General features: G+C 39.7%; 1 long non-coding RNA gene across 1 annotated transcript; it reads right to left on the reverse strand.

Annotated features, from left to right (window-relative positions):
* Window positions 1–255: 255 nt before the first annotated feature.
* On the reverse strand, window positions 256–10,971 carry LOC106015861 (uncharacterized). The gene is made up of 5 exons (XR_011808678.1): window positions 10,851–10,971; window positions 8,666–8,749; window positions 7,819–7,941; window positions 1,807–1,858; window positions 256–1,685 (listed from the first exon to the last, which is right to left on the reverse strand). It is a non-coding gene; the product is annotated as an uncharacterized lncRNA (long non-coding RNA).
* Window positions 10,972–15,523: the final 4,552 nt, after the last annotated feature.

Below are 15,523 nucleotides of genomic sequence, written 5' to 3' on the forward strand. Positions count from 1 at the left end.
TTTTTCATAGTGGCAATTGTGCAGAGCAAAACATCACTCCTAAAGTTACAGGCAGTCACACTAATTTACTGTTATCTTGTGTAGCAGAATTTTGACAGCAGCAGCCGTGGTGTGAGTTACAGCAAGGCGTGCTGTAAGATGCTGTGATCTTTGCACAGCCAGCTCATTTTTTTATATTGAACTTTGAACACACTGTAGCATCCGTGCCTGTGGAGAGATGGCCCAGGAAACAGCTAGAATATTAAGTACCTCGATATATGCCTCCCAAAAGAGGCTGCTGCTAATATTATACATTGCAACAACATTGCCTGAATGGTTTATTAATGGTAGCAAAACAGAGTGAATACAACATACAATGATAATAACAATAAATGTTACTTATATGATGCCTATCTACGACAGTGCTCTAGAGACCTCACAAAAATACACTTAAAATGCTAGCATTGCAGTATTAAAATGTGCCCAAGGATTCAGCGAATAAAAGGGATTTGATGCTTAAAATGTGATTTACTTATATGCTGTGCCCTTAGCAGCAAATGTATGTTTTAGATGGACAGATACACATTTTTAACAAACAACTGATGATTTTTTTTGCCTTCATGTTTGGAAGCCACCTTAAAGCAATACAAAAACCTTCTGAGCACAAGCCATTTGTAGTCAGGTTCCTTTTAGGGCTCGGAAGAGATTCCAGGGAAAGAGAAGCTCCTGAAGCAGCGTATTACTTTAAATTATGTATGTATGCAAGTGTAACTGCAAGGTAAATATCAGTCAACTGGCAGTCTTTGTTCCTCCTTTTATATTGCTGGAGAAATAGCGGTGCATATTTGATAGTCCTCTATTTTCTGTGTGTTTCCAGCCTGGGCACACCAGTCAGGAACTAGGGGACAGGCTTGAAGTTAAGTTAGTAAGATTTAGGTCATTCAGTGACGATAGTTGGGTTAACTGACAACTTCAAACCTGACTCCTTTGTCATAAACACCATATCTGATCAAATAGGCACATGCCAGCACGGTGCCAGACGGATGAATGCCAGGCAATTGCAGAGCCATCTTCGTGTTCTGCTTGGTAAAATTAAGTGTGGCATGACCCAGGGATGCCTGACCTGTTTGAAAGGTTTATTAAGAAACAGTAACAATACTTTGACCAGTGGCCTATTTATATGCTCAGATCCTTTTCCTTTAGTATAACCGAGATTGTCACTGTGCTCATCATATCCTGTTTTACAACAGTGTGCATGAGTATATTCATACTAACATTTTCAAAAACAATTATTGTAATACCATAGATGCTTGACTGCAAGGAAAATACACTGGTCTGAACTCAATGTTACCTTTGATAAATAAAGATTAATAGCATTTTGTTGTGGATTAACCCGGGTAGGCAGCTAAACTGTACACAGCTGCTCGCTTTCTCCCCCAAGTGGTACGGGGCAAAGTGAGAAAACTTGCGGGCTGAGTTACACGGCTATACCGGTAGGGAATGCTCCTTGGACCAGCTGGGGGCCGCTGTCCCACCTGTGTCCCCTCCCAGCTCCTTGTGCATCCCCAGCCTCCTCACTGGCAGGGTAGCCCGAGAAGTAGGGAACATCCAGAGTCTGTGCGAGCACTGCTCAGCACCAGCTAAAAACCTTGGGCTCTTATCAATGTTGTTGGTCACAAATCCAGAACACAGCACCCCAAGGGCTGCTATGAAAAAAAAAAAAAAATGACTATCTCAGCCCAAACCAGTACACTTTTACATGCTTTAAATGTACTTATGTGAGCTTTTTGATTTTTCTGGAAACAATAAAAATCTGAAGTCACTTACAGGATAGAGGTCTCAAGACTCCATTGGAGGGAATCTGGCAAACCAGCATGACCTAAGAATTAAAAAAAAAAAAATCAGTAAAGTACCAGGAGCACTGTGAAATTTTGGCCCAATTTCTCTGTAGAAGGTATATAAATCAATACAGTAAAACCATCTTTAATCCCAGGGATTCTCTGTAACACGTAAAAATCTCCTGCCATTCCTCTCCATGCACTAAGCATGACATTTTTCTTTGACTGTGAACAATGACAATTTCTCCTTTATCAAAGAACCCAGGGGAGTTCTTGTCTTTGCATAAAACACCACTCGTTTTTATGCTTTATATAAAATAATAATGAATGTGGAAGGATCACTAAGTTCCAAATCAATCAGTCTTTTGATGTTATTATTAACTGCACATACTCCATTCTTGTGGTTTATGGTATCATCAGAACCCCTCAAGATTTATACTCTGGTGATCTAGTTGTCTCTATTCATTATCCTATATTTAATTAATATATTGCTCAGAAGGAGTTGTCAAAAGACAAAGTTAATTATAGTGGCAAAAAAAATCTAGTTGAAATCGTGTGTCATATTTTAGTTTAGAGACAGCTCCCACAAAAGAACATTTAAACTACTTTTATATTTTTTCCTGTTTCTCTGAATAAATGTTATTGTGTTTTTCCACTCAAGTAATACATAAGACTGGTCTCTGCTATTTACAAGGCACTTTAGACTGGAAACATTATTAATATTTTACTATATATGTGCAATCTTTGAGCTACATTTAAAAACCTGTTCCTGAAGAATGGAGAAGTTAGCAACAAGTAATTAACCTTATTCGTCAGGTTCAAGTAGCACCCTTTATGAGGGAAAAGTGAGTATTATACCTGTATATAAAACCATCACAATTTTATTCAAAATTATTCCAGCTGTACAGGCAACCTTTTCTGAGACACCTTCACCATGTTCAAACAAATGACTCCTTTTGAAGGAATGTTTGCAGAAACAGTACATTTTAAGTTCACGTTGGAAAATATCAATATACAATGAACATTTTTAGTCTTAAGTATAAATATTCACTGTGGGAACTGGATTCAAAGAGTTACACTCACCCCGAGATGTGGGGCTTGCACATCCAAAGAAAGCTGTCTGGCTGATATCTATCAAAGAACACTGACTAATAATCTGCATTTTACGACATATTTTTCAGAATTTTAGTGAATGATTTTGCATTATGAATATATTGAGCCAATTCTATCTGTTTCCAGGTATAACTTCAGGAAAGAATAAATGGTCCTTGAATGGCACAGAAGGAGTAAGCTGGGAATGAATTCCACTATGTACGTAGCACTTGTACTTTTTGTCACATATTATGTCACACAAAATCTATTAAATCAATACTTTTAATACCTTTTGGTTATGGTTCTTTTCTCATATTCCTCTTCGTATTGGCCACAAGCCTTTGCTACTCTAGCTGTAACAGTAAAATCTAAGACTGATGACAAAGTTAAAATATATAAAAGAACAAATAAAAATCTAAGAGTGTCCCACTGATGAAAATCCATCTTACATGTACTCATTTGTACACAGTTTCTTATTGTGCACCCAGATGCCTTCACAGAAACCCCCCAAAAAACACAAAACTTCACCAGACAACTGATATCTCCCATAACTACAAAGATTCCCACATATTTTGGAGTAACAATCACTACCACCTGCCAAATTTTCTCCACTGCCAGCACTGCTGCTTAGAAAGCAATGATTACATAGATGTTACTTCAATTTATAGGTCTGCAGACTAGCCACAGGCCACTTATTATGACCCCACGAACCACAGGCTATGATTTGGGAACCAAGGCTTTGAGACTCAGTTTCCCTACTGTCCACCAACTGCACAACAGAAACATTCATCCCAGAGTGGCATTGCGGCAAAGCCATCAAGGACACCCACATGAAGAGGCAGGAGCTCTTGAGCACACCACCATATATATAAAAGCAGTATAACATGTATTTTATTTCCTGAAATCTTTCTTTTGTTGTCATCAGCAGACTTCTAACAATAAAGGGGGATTTCAGGCTTCATTTTTTCCCCATCAGATTTGACTGGCTGCCATTGTGCAGCACCGTCACTCCAGGGTAAGCCACACTTTCCCTTTGAGTCCGAAAATTTACAAAAGCTTTTGAACGCTGTTTCTGATGTGGGACATACAATATTATCATCCATGACAGCCATACTGCGATGAAATGTGAAACTGAAATATATCTCTATATTTAGGCAATAATAATGATTAGCCCATCAAAAGAGAAAATGTGCTCCAGCACACTCTTGCAGAAGATTAATGCTGCTTCATAAGCTGACCAGACAACAGTAGCTTTTACAGCCCAAGCAGGAACATGACAAGTATAGTTCACATCCGATCTGCTCTAGAAAACAGCACTTTGAACACCAACCTGCAAGAGCCAGATGTTGATGATGGTATTCAATGCTTTGCTAAATTTCCAAAAGCTGATCTAAGGATGCCACTGCAGGAGGTGCCCAGGAGCATCCCAAAAAGGGATACAATTCCTGGAGGCACTATGAATTTATAATAGAGCTGGTCAGCTTATTCTTTCTATGTTATTCAGACAATTTAGTGATATAGTTTCAGTTTATTAAGGATTTCTGAGCAGACTTCAGCTTCTTGCCCATTCATTTACTGTTTGTAATCATTTTACACCCAGCTAACCCAAGCAGGTAGTAGCAAACAGTGAAAACTCCTAAGGCCACTGCTTATTTAGGTATCTTCAATGTGTGACCCAAAACATTTAAGTTAATGAACATAAACAAACATAAGAACCAAATGAAGAACAAATACGAATAAACATATTATATAAATCAAAATTATAAAATAAACACGTGTTATACACATATAATATATTCATTAATATACTTAAATATTATTATACATTAACATAAGCAAAGAACATAAGAGTAAAAAAAATAGAGAACATAAGAATCAAGCTAGGCTGTCCAAGTGTCCAAAAGGAAACTCAGTGTGAAATAGTCATTCCAAAGGGCAATATACTTTTGTAACACGTGACTAGTTGCTGTGAGTTGCTAAGATTGCTAAGAGTGAGACTGCGACCACAGATCAGCAGAATTTGAGCATCCAATTTACATAAATTTACTTGTTGACTTCAAAAATCTCACTTGAATATTCATCCTTGTTCATGAGTTTTTCCCCTTCATACACATGCAGTCACAGGTTTGAGATTTTTATAACACAGCTATTTAGCCTGGCTTTTTGGTGTATACCACCGAATAAAGCATGATCCCCTTCTAATTTCAGCATGGCCAAGATGGTATAGTGACAAGAATCATGGAGCTTTCTTTTTTTTTGGGGGGGGAGCAAACATCTCCCATGACTCTGACGCACTCCCTGCTCCAGGCACCATGTATTTAAGGATGAAGTATGGCTCCCTTGCAGTGCTCCTTTCAAGTAACATGCAGACTCATGCTGGCACTCCAATACAGTGATAATGGATATAGGTTGAGGAAAAAAGGACAACAAAACTGTATAGGATGGAGAGTATCAATATTCTTTCATCAATACAAGGACATTAAAAACACATTTAAAAAAACCTTCATCAGACTGTCTGTGTGCATCCCTGCCACAAATAACTGATGTTCTCATGAATTTACTGAGAAACCCAGTAAGTAAATACTTCTTCATTTGTATAGCAAAAATGGAAGGGGAAAAAAAAGGTTGTGAAGTGTCTGCCAGGGAGTATATACAAACTAAATCAAAGGTATTGTTCAAAATTTACAGCAGGTCATCTCTTTTTTTTTCCTGTTTCTTTTCAATATCGAATGAAGGGCTGACCAGCAAGGTCAAACTTTCCTTATTAATGAGGCATTGCTAGAGCTTTGTCTCATTAGGGCACTCAGAACTATGCATTTACTGCAATTTGCAGCACTTAATAGAGAAAGGTCAGAGCGGGTTACGTTCAATTTCCACTTGGCAGAGGGAGGAAAAATGGAAGCAATTCATTTGCACAAATTTGAATAATTCTTCTCAGTCTCCTTTTCTTTATCTATGTCTAGATAATTCCTGCATTTTAGCCTACTCACAATCATCCCAAACCTGCCAACAGTCGGCTTTCTATGAAGGCTGTAATGGAGCTGACAGCTTCTATGAATCCAGGTGTCAAAATAAAGCCATTCACTCCCCCCTTCCCCTCACTCACAACAGGGAATAGGAGCTGCCTCTAGTGAGCTCTTAAACTTATCATAAATGTATCAAGATTGCTGTGGGCCATGAAACAGCTGTAGACAATTACTCTTTCCACAATTCTTCGGCATAAGAATTGCTTTCCCTGCGAAGTAACATCTGCCATGCTGAGGTGATTATTCATGGGCAATGGGCACCACCATAGTTTTATGCATAGAGCCATCAGTGGCAATGAAGCAGAATTTATAGTTTTCCCTGGTTCAGTAAAAATAACATTTCAGCTGCATTAAAATGTCATCCATCAGCATTGTCCCAGAACACAAGGCCCCATCTCATCCAGAGAAATTAAAAAGTATTCATTTTAATGCTAACTTGTGAAGCTTGCAGTGACATTGCTTTTTTTTTTTTCCTTCCTTTTTTTGTAAGCAATATTGAGGAGGAGGAGGAGAACTGAGGGAAAAGGTTACGTGGTGCAGTGAAGCTGAGGATTAAATGTGCTACTAGGGAGTAATGATATACCAATTACTAGGCTGCTGGTTCTTATTTATTCATAACCCCTGAACGCTTAATCAAAAATCCTTGAATCAAATTGAACAACTAAAGAAGGAAAGTTATTTCACAGAGATAATGTAATTCTTCAGCTTAGGAAAAAAAGAAAAAAAAAAAAGGGAAGGGAGTGCCAAATGGATATAAAGGCAAGATATGGCTCTTGCCAGAGTAGTAGGGTTAGTCTTTTAAAACATTAGCTTAAAGGAGTAGGGAAATTTAAGCCGGAAATGTAATGGTTGTAATTTACAAGCGAGTTTCTATTCTAATTCCTAGAGTAAAGCTGATTAATGCCTACTTTGGCGGCACGCTCGAGGGAGAGAAGTGTGCAAAAACTTATGGTGTGAATTAAAAGTGCTCTGCATTGCTAATGTGTCATGGTTAGATCACAGCTACCATGCTGCCTGCACAGTATCTTGCTCGAGCAAACAGTGAGAAGGATAAGATTGCTGTCTTTGGAGATGCCACTGGCGTTAGTAAAGACAACACACCTCAGATTAATTTTGAGGCAAATTAAGCTAAATTAATTTCTGCAGTTTTTTCAAGAGAGGTAGCAGTCTGCACATGCAACCTCTTTTAGGATGAGAATATATAGTTATCATCTTCATCTTTAAGGACAGGATTGTTTCTAAAAGCTCTGCCCTGAGATTGTAGGTGAAGCACAGCACCAAAAGAAGAGCTTCCCCACAAAAGCAGCCTTCACTCTAGGTAGCCTGGAGCAAACACAGAGCAACTTTTGCCTTCACCTACTGGGCTTAACTCAGCGTGTCCACAGACAGGTTTCACCAATCAGTTTTACAGTTGTGTTTTTGCCCCCTAAGCTTTTTCTTTCCACAGTATTTCCACCAAATCCTATTTGTTTTGTGTTTTTGTCTTATGATCAACCTCCTTAAAACATGATTACCCAAAAACAGAAATTCAGGCTTGGACCCAAAATGAAGTCTCAAATCCTTCAGAAACTTAAGTGATACCACAACAGCTGTTTTATTAAAATAACTGTAGCAGGTAGATGTACTACTATTACACTAACTTATCCTCAAAGTACAGCTTGCTCAAACAAAAATACCACCTTCTCTCTTTTGAGAGTCTCAAAACCATGGGAAATGCATGGCAACGGACACTTCCCAGTCCAGCGCCTGTACCTGAGGAGTCAATAAATCATGGCCTGAAAAATAAACTACATGCTCATAAGTGAGAAGCAACAGTCAGGAGCTGAGTGGTGGTAAGCAACTCCAATGAGGAACAGACAGGCTTGTGACAAAATGTTACCTACCTGGTTTGTTAATTAGCTTCTTTCTTCTGTTTCCTGTATGGTAAGAGGACTGACTCAAGGCCCATGTCTAGAACGAATGAGGCTGAGCTGGTATCTAGTGCATTCTCCATTTTCTACTGACTCCTGCAGAAAAAACAAAACAAAAAAAAAAAAACCATGAGATGCAAAGAGACCTATCAGCAGCACAGGAACAAACAAAATCATTCTGATGGTTTGCACAAATTCTTTCAATCACACCGCTGATTCATTAGACAGGACAGGTTCAGCTCTCAGGTCCTGCCTGACCTCACTTAAATTATGAGGTGCCTTGCATAGAAGAAATATTACTGTTGGCAAGATCAGAAAAGAGTAAGAGTGCCTGCCAGGCTCTCTTGAGACTCCAGTGTATCAGCCAACGTGGCACACTGAAGGACATAAGACCCAAGAGCAAGGGAAATACTGAAGGAGAATCACAAGTAACATTCCGGTATGGATTCAGAGAGAGAATGAAACAGCTAGTGAGAAATTATTTAAGAAATGGATTTGACATAAAGAGAATACACAGATCAACTCATTAGGGTAGGAGGGGAAACTCATTAGGGTGGAAGGGAAAAGACATTTCACGTTTACTAGACTGCTTTGTTGAGTGGAGAGAGCAATGAAATGTAAGAAGGCAAAAGAAATGGCTATGAGAAGGAGCTAGAGAATGAAGGCAGAGGAAAAAGCACTATAAAAGTTTGGAAGGGAAAATATACAGTTAGAAAAAAAAATCCACATGAAGAATAACAACAAAAAGAGGAGTAGAAACAGAGGCAGCTGATACAGTTAATTTTCAGCCATCTAAAGGCTCCACCATTTGCAACCTTACACTCAGTTGTGAAATTCCATCTAGGGAACATGGATCAGATCCCTCCTCATTTCCACGGGCCATCTGAACTTTCCTGGATTCAGCCTACGTGCAGAAATAACAACCTTTCAGTCACTCCAGCTGAGAAAGCACAGTAATCCAGAGAAAGTACAGACTTTGCATTTTCACAGAGATTTTTACTTTCACCTGATCTTGGCACACATTCCTTAATCTCAAAAAATATGTTTTTTTGGCTTAAGAATGCAAAGCTCTTCATGAACAGAAGTAGTCCACACGCTGTGGCTAACCAGCTTTACAAAGAAAAAGAACAAAGAAGAAAAAACACAAACGGTTCCAATTTTCTTTCTTCCTTTTTTTTTTTTTCCCCCCCAATTCAGAGAGGCGAGGATAAAACAGAAACTTGAATAAACAGTCTGCTAAATTTCATATTCCTAACTCTACGAGTCAAAATAACGCAACCTTGACTTTGCGTGCTGTGAAGCTGCCTGGATGCTTGTATTTAGGCTGGACATCAGGAAGAGGTTCTTCACCAAGAGGGTGGTTACACGCTGGAACAGGCTCCCCAGGGAAGTGGTCACTGCACCGAGCCTGTCTGAATTTAAGAAGAGATTGGACTGTGCACTTAGTCACATGGTCTAAACTTTTGGGTAGACCTGTGCGGTGTCAAGAGTTGGACTTGATGATCCTTAAGGGTCCCTTCCAACTCGGGATATTCTGTGATTTTATGAAACTGTTTTAGGGATTAATTAAGAGCAGAGTTATCACAAGCACATAAAAATGGACTCGAGATCCATTTGGTACCACACATATCTCTGACAGCTTCAAGGAGCAGACTCCCAAGCAAACAGCATGAGACCAATACAGAACATTTTTTTTCTCCTGGATGTTAATGCCAGTTTCCAGCTATGATTGTTTCAGGGATCTCCTGAGCCAAAGGCTGCCTCTACAGCATCTCTTGTAATATCCACCTTACCAGCACTACTGTGCTTTTGATAAAGCAACAGTATCAGGCAGTTCTTAAGTCCTGCCCTTAGCTCAGTACTATCCCCTCCCTGCTACCACCTGTCTGTGAGTAAGGGCAGTAGGAGATGCACACTTGACGGGACTAGTGGCAATGCTGCCTGGCAGAAGAGCACGGTGTAAATGGCACACACAGAGCAGCTTTCCTTGGCGATAACCCACCCTCTGACAGCAGACACGAGAGCACATGGCCTGAGCTCTCCAGATTTTCCCAGCAACTCTCAGGATATTTGCCAGCCTGGGGAGCCAGGCTTCTTGGGCGTTCCGGGGAGCAACAGAGGTACACCAAGTGACTCCTCTGTCTCTGTGGAGGGGAAACTGTCTGAGAGGATCAAGCAGATGAACTTTTTTTTCTGGACATTAGTGACAGAAGCAAGTTCTGATTTTCCATCTAAAAATGTTTCAACTCAAACGGTATGCCACAATGCTTTTAAAGTTTGGATCTTTTTTAAGCTGTACAATTACCCTTCCCAAGAAATGTTAGGACAAGACTATTAACCATGTTATTGATTTTCTAAAATAACAGTCTTACTGTGACTTCATCAAGAAATCTGCTGATGCTAGGCCATAACTACACTCAGTGGTCACACCAAGCCATCCTGTCCGACCAGGAAGGTCTCTCTCACCTTGAAGATGCCTGGCTTTCACCATGGTACATTTCCCCTTCAAGAGATTTGCAGAGAGCTTTTAATTATTATTTATAATACGAGGTCTGGAAACCCCATTGCTCATAGTATCTATCTGCACAGTGTTTTCCCACATCCCACTGCTAATTTCCTCTAACATAGCTCAGTGAAGAGCCAGTCTTACAGGCTGCAGCACACTCTAGCAGCCTGAATACATCCCCAGGGTCTCCAGGGAACTTGGAGATGACATTTACAGCCAGCATGCAGCAAAACATCTCTGTCCTCCCAATCCAGGTCTATCTTGTGTAGCATTTTAACTCACCTGGCTTCACAAAGCAGTACAACTATGCTTGCCCTTTGCTGGGCCAAAGCACTAGCGCAATTGGGAACAGCGCAACAACTCCAGCCAGAAGAGTTTCCCATAGGCAAAGGAGAAGAGGCCAACCCTGGCAGGGAAGTACTCTGCTAGCCACTGGTCAGGTGAGGGGATGAGGAGATCACTGGTGACCTGTTAAGAGTCATGTGAGACTGCAACTAACCTGGGAACTGTCCTCTGATCCTCAGTCACACTCTTCCATCAAGTGCTCCTTCATGCTCATCTTTCTTCTTGGTACATAGAGAGACACACTCCTCTCCTGCAATCTCTCAGCAGCAAGACCTGCGCATGATGCAAGAAGCCATTTTTGGAGAGCTGAGTATCTTCTGTTAATTTTAACAAATCACCATTTTTTATTTCCTATGGTAGTCACAACAAAGAGAGAATTCCCACTGAGAAGAAATGCCATGCTTCTGCAACCTCAGCTCCCAGCCAACAGCACCCCTTTGTTCACTTTCTACCCGTAACAAAAAATATGTGGTGCTCACATCTGCAGCCAAAGAGCAAATAACATCCTTTCTCATATTCTTCACGTAGGTATGAATACCTTTTTTTTTTTTTTAAATACGGTTATTTACTCTAACTTTACTTCATTAGTGTTAAAGACTTTATTTCATGTTAAATGTTGGGGGTCTTTTAAAATAGGAGACACTGGGAAAAAATAGAGGCCTGCTTTATCAAATACATTAAACTCTTATCTCTACTTGATTTTAAAAAATTGTGAAGCACAAATTATCCAGAGCTTAGCACTCAGAGTCTCTTCCTTGGCCTATAAAGTCAACAGTTACGGTGTTAAAGTTTAATCAATCCCATAAAATATTACTCAGAAAGTGACCCTGGTGTTATGGCTGAAGTACATCTCCTACATTAAAAAGCACTTTTGTGGAAGCCAGAACAGTGTTACTGAAAGAGTGAGCTAATAGGTATCTAGATTAGGTTAAGATAGAGAGGTAGAAGGAAAGGAGAGAATTCTGAAAGGCGGTAAAGGGAAGAAAACAGGAGAGGGAGGGGAAATCAGCTTCTTTCAAGTGGTTCCCTATGGACCTAAATATGAATGGATGAGGCAAGATGAATATCAGGCCTCAGCACATATTCTAATTAATTTCTGTTTCGGATTAAAACACCCAGGATCCTTCAATATTTTGTAATGGTCAAATAACTTTGGGTCTTATCATTAGTAAAGAACATAAAAGGCCACAAACACTTCTCAGGGAGGCGGTATGGTTTAAAATCAGAATGGTTAAGCCTCCCAAAGAATTCAAACTGCACAGCATGTGACCAAATCTCTGCGCTTCACGGAGCAAAAGTTGGGCTCTCTCAGTCACCAACAAGTTATGAAGTCTGCCAGATCTTAGGTCAAGATTATAAACTGTGCTAAACCCTTGGTCCAATATATCATATCTTTCAGACCAATATCTAAACACATGCAATCCACACAGATCATTATTCGGAAAAAAATAAGGTTAGTGTCATACCAGAAATAGCCCCCTTTGTCAGACGCTATGCAATAAAAACTAGAGGCAGTCTGTGGTTAACTCAGATTTCAGAAGCAGCTGAACAAAAATTATTTAAAGATTGGAAAAGGAAAAATTCCTCTTTCAAAGGCCTCAGCCTCAGAATTATCTGCTGGTGATAAGCAAGATATTCCAAAATCCTAAATACTCCAAAGAAAAAAAAAATAATTAATTTGCTTACTACCTATAAGGAAGTTTCTAGTGACATTTTTCCCTCAGAGCTATGAATGAGAAAAGGGCCATTCTGTAAAGATGATTCCAAATTAGTTGTACACTGAAGTGGCAATCTCCTCTGCAGCATCATAACATAAGAAACTAGTTTCTCAGCATATTTTAACTGACAAAGATAACCACAGAATCATAAAACGGTTTAAGTCTTTTATTAAAAGATTATCCTAGCCTGATCTGGGGTGTGTTCCAGTACTGCTGTTCCAGAAAGTCTTTTAATGCAACATGGATTTGTTGCAGCTGTGCAGAGTCATATCTCTTCCACTTAAAACAAGGAAAGCTCTCAAATTACAGGAAGAAAAAAAAATTGTCCAAGTTGCAAATTTCACCTAGAAAAGAATGCTGGACAGCTCCCTGAGCCCATGGGGCTCTCAGGCTGGCTGCTCAGCAGTGAGCCCTCCTCAGCTCTTCTGAAACATCTGCCAGTATCTGAAAGGAAACATTCTCACAGCTAGCTGGAGTTACATCTCAAATAACCATACGTTCCCTCTCACATGGATAACACACAATGCAATAGGTACCTGCAATGATTCCAACAGAAGACAAGTATTGACTCTGAGAGCTTTGCAGGTCAGACTGAACGTCAAGAATAAGACAACAACTTGAGGAATAAATTATGGAAAACTCTTCACATTTCCTACGTTTGCAGTTTTGCACAAGTTGATCTGCAAATGCTATTATATGCTAGAACCCAGATGAAGCAAGTTGAATGCACAAAGGCAACAGAACATATCATCCAGGTTCACACCTAGTGATATTAATATGAAGTTCACTTTGAACATCTCAATTCACATCATAATTTGGAATTCCTTCAATTTTTGGTAGTGTTCAGGACCGAGGTTTTGACAAGTAATCTTGTAATGTATGGCAATGCAATAAATATTTTAATACAAGTAATATTTTAATCAAATGGCAAATCATAGTACGAATTCAGTCTTACCTCTGAGAAGTTTTCACAGCTGAAACACCGTAGCATTCTGTACAGTGTTCATACCTAACTACAGCAACAATTTTCTTTGACTTACCTATGCTGAGTGCTGGGCAAAGATACTGAGCAAAATGATGAGAACACCCACCTTATTAACTTGAGGTGAATTTGCAAACATGCACATGTTGACTTCAGCAGATCAACTTCTAAGGTCTCCAATACACTAATGGACCCAGGTCTCCAGAATGACCATGCTTCAGAATGATTAACTTCCTGTGTCCATCATCAAGTCCACTGGAGCAGTCAATCTGCTTCCCACCACCCACCACCCCGTCCCCAGGCTACCTTTACACAGCTTTAACAACAGGTTTTCATCCCTGCTGAGTGACTACTACAAATCCATGGCTGCCACCTCCAAAGCTTTCCTTCACTATTTAACCTAAACATTTGCCCTCCTTTTCATCTCACTTTTCAAAGTCTTTATTTCGTATATACAATAAACAATTCCTTCCTTTTTTTCTTCTTTTTTTTTTCTCCCATAGAAGGAGTAGTTGTAGACCACGATTTCTTGCTCGAAATGAAGATGTTTATATGGCAAACAATAAATCGCCCGTCTCCCTGCTGTGCCTCAGAATGCCAAAAATCAAAGTGAAGTTCTCTTTAAGTAATCTCACACCAAAACAAGGCCCTTTATCATCACCTTGATTGTGAACATATTGCTAGTGAACACAGACAAGTTCCAATGAGAAGAAGGGATAGCATTTAGCAGGGATGCAATTAATTACAAAAATAGCTAAGTATGCTTTCAGTATAAAATTTAGATACAGATATACAGATTAGTGTTCAAACCCACCAGCGCAGAGGGAGGATCACTATTTCAGTGTTCTTCTGACCAGTCTATTCAAATTATTAGCTAAAAAGGGCTTTTTTTTTTTTGTTCCCATAAGTAACTTATTTAAAAGGATGTGAATTAACTTAGAATGAATGTTCAATTCATATAGTTGAATCGCCATCATTATTATTACAGGAAGCTCTAATCATTATCACTAATATCAGACACTCTCCCAGCTTGCCTTTAATGAACATGACTCACATGTCACTTTAATGATTCCTACACCCATGTCTCCTCTGTGCCTTCTGCTTCTACCCAACTATGGGGGAAGGGTGGCCTACATAGCTTTCTAAAGATGAAAGGCCACCTTTTAAGAAAGGAATCACTCCTGATGCCTGTTTTATAGGTGCTCATGCTGCAAAGCCTTGGAGATATCCTGAGAGTCCAGAAATTACTCTCAGCCATCTTATTTCAAGGAGTCCCAAACTGTAACACCTTTGATAGCGTATCAAAGGAGTGCTTTCCTGAAGAGGGCTGACCTGCCTGTAGCATTTCCTCCAGAAGAGTCACCTTCCCATCCTGCTCACTTTACTCACCATCTTCTACAAGAGAATGTAGTAGCTGATGCGGAGTAGGGCTGGCAGGGAAGAGGCTTGCAGAGGTGACAACAGAGAGGCGCAAGTGCACTGTACTAAGGACAGGAAACCAAAGGGCCCATGGAAATATTCCTCACAGACCTTACACCCTCCTTTGTCACCCAAATCTAAATTCAGGGCAAAAATCAGCCACTCAGATACCGCAGCTTGAGATGGCTTAAACAGTCTGCATGGTTCACTTAACTCTATTCCCTAGGGTCTTACATATATTCACAGTACAGACCATTTTTCAAAAAAATCCACCTCGATCATGTAGTAGTCAGAAATAAGCCTGTGGCACCCACAAACAACTACTTGAGAAGCATTACCAATAACAGCTGAGGACAGGCACAAAGCTTACACTTTACATGTCAGCTACAACAAAACAACACAACCACAGTCACAGAAATATGGATAAAAAAAAGCTACTTTGCACAGGACTTCCATCAAATTTCTTAAACTTTTGTTGCCACTAATTACACCATTGAACTGCAGAATTAGTTTCGTTACAGACTGTTATAAATGAAGTCTCGACTCAATTTGAATTTAGTAATATTTATACTTTTAAACGGTATACAAGCTATAAAAGGCATAAAAACCATAAAAAGCAAGTAAACAGCGCTGGGTGTGTGGGGAGTCTACGCTCCACCAACACGCACACACGAACATCAAACACTCTAAACATACAGAACACCGCCC

This window comes from Anas platyrhynchos, chromosome 4, assembly GCF_047663525.1.
Source record: "Anas platyrhynchos isolate ZD024472 breed Pekin duck chromosome 4, IASCAAS_PekinDuck_T2T, whole genome shotgun sequence".
NCBI lineage: Eukaryota > Metazoa > Chordata > Aves > Anseriformes > Anatidae > Anas > Anas platyrhynchos.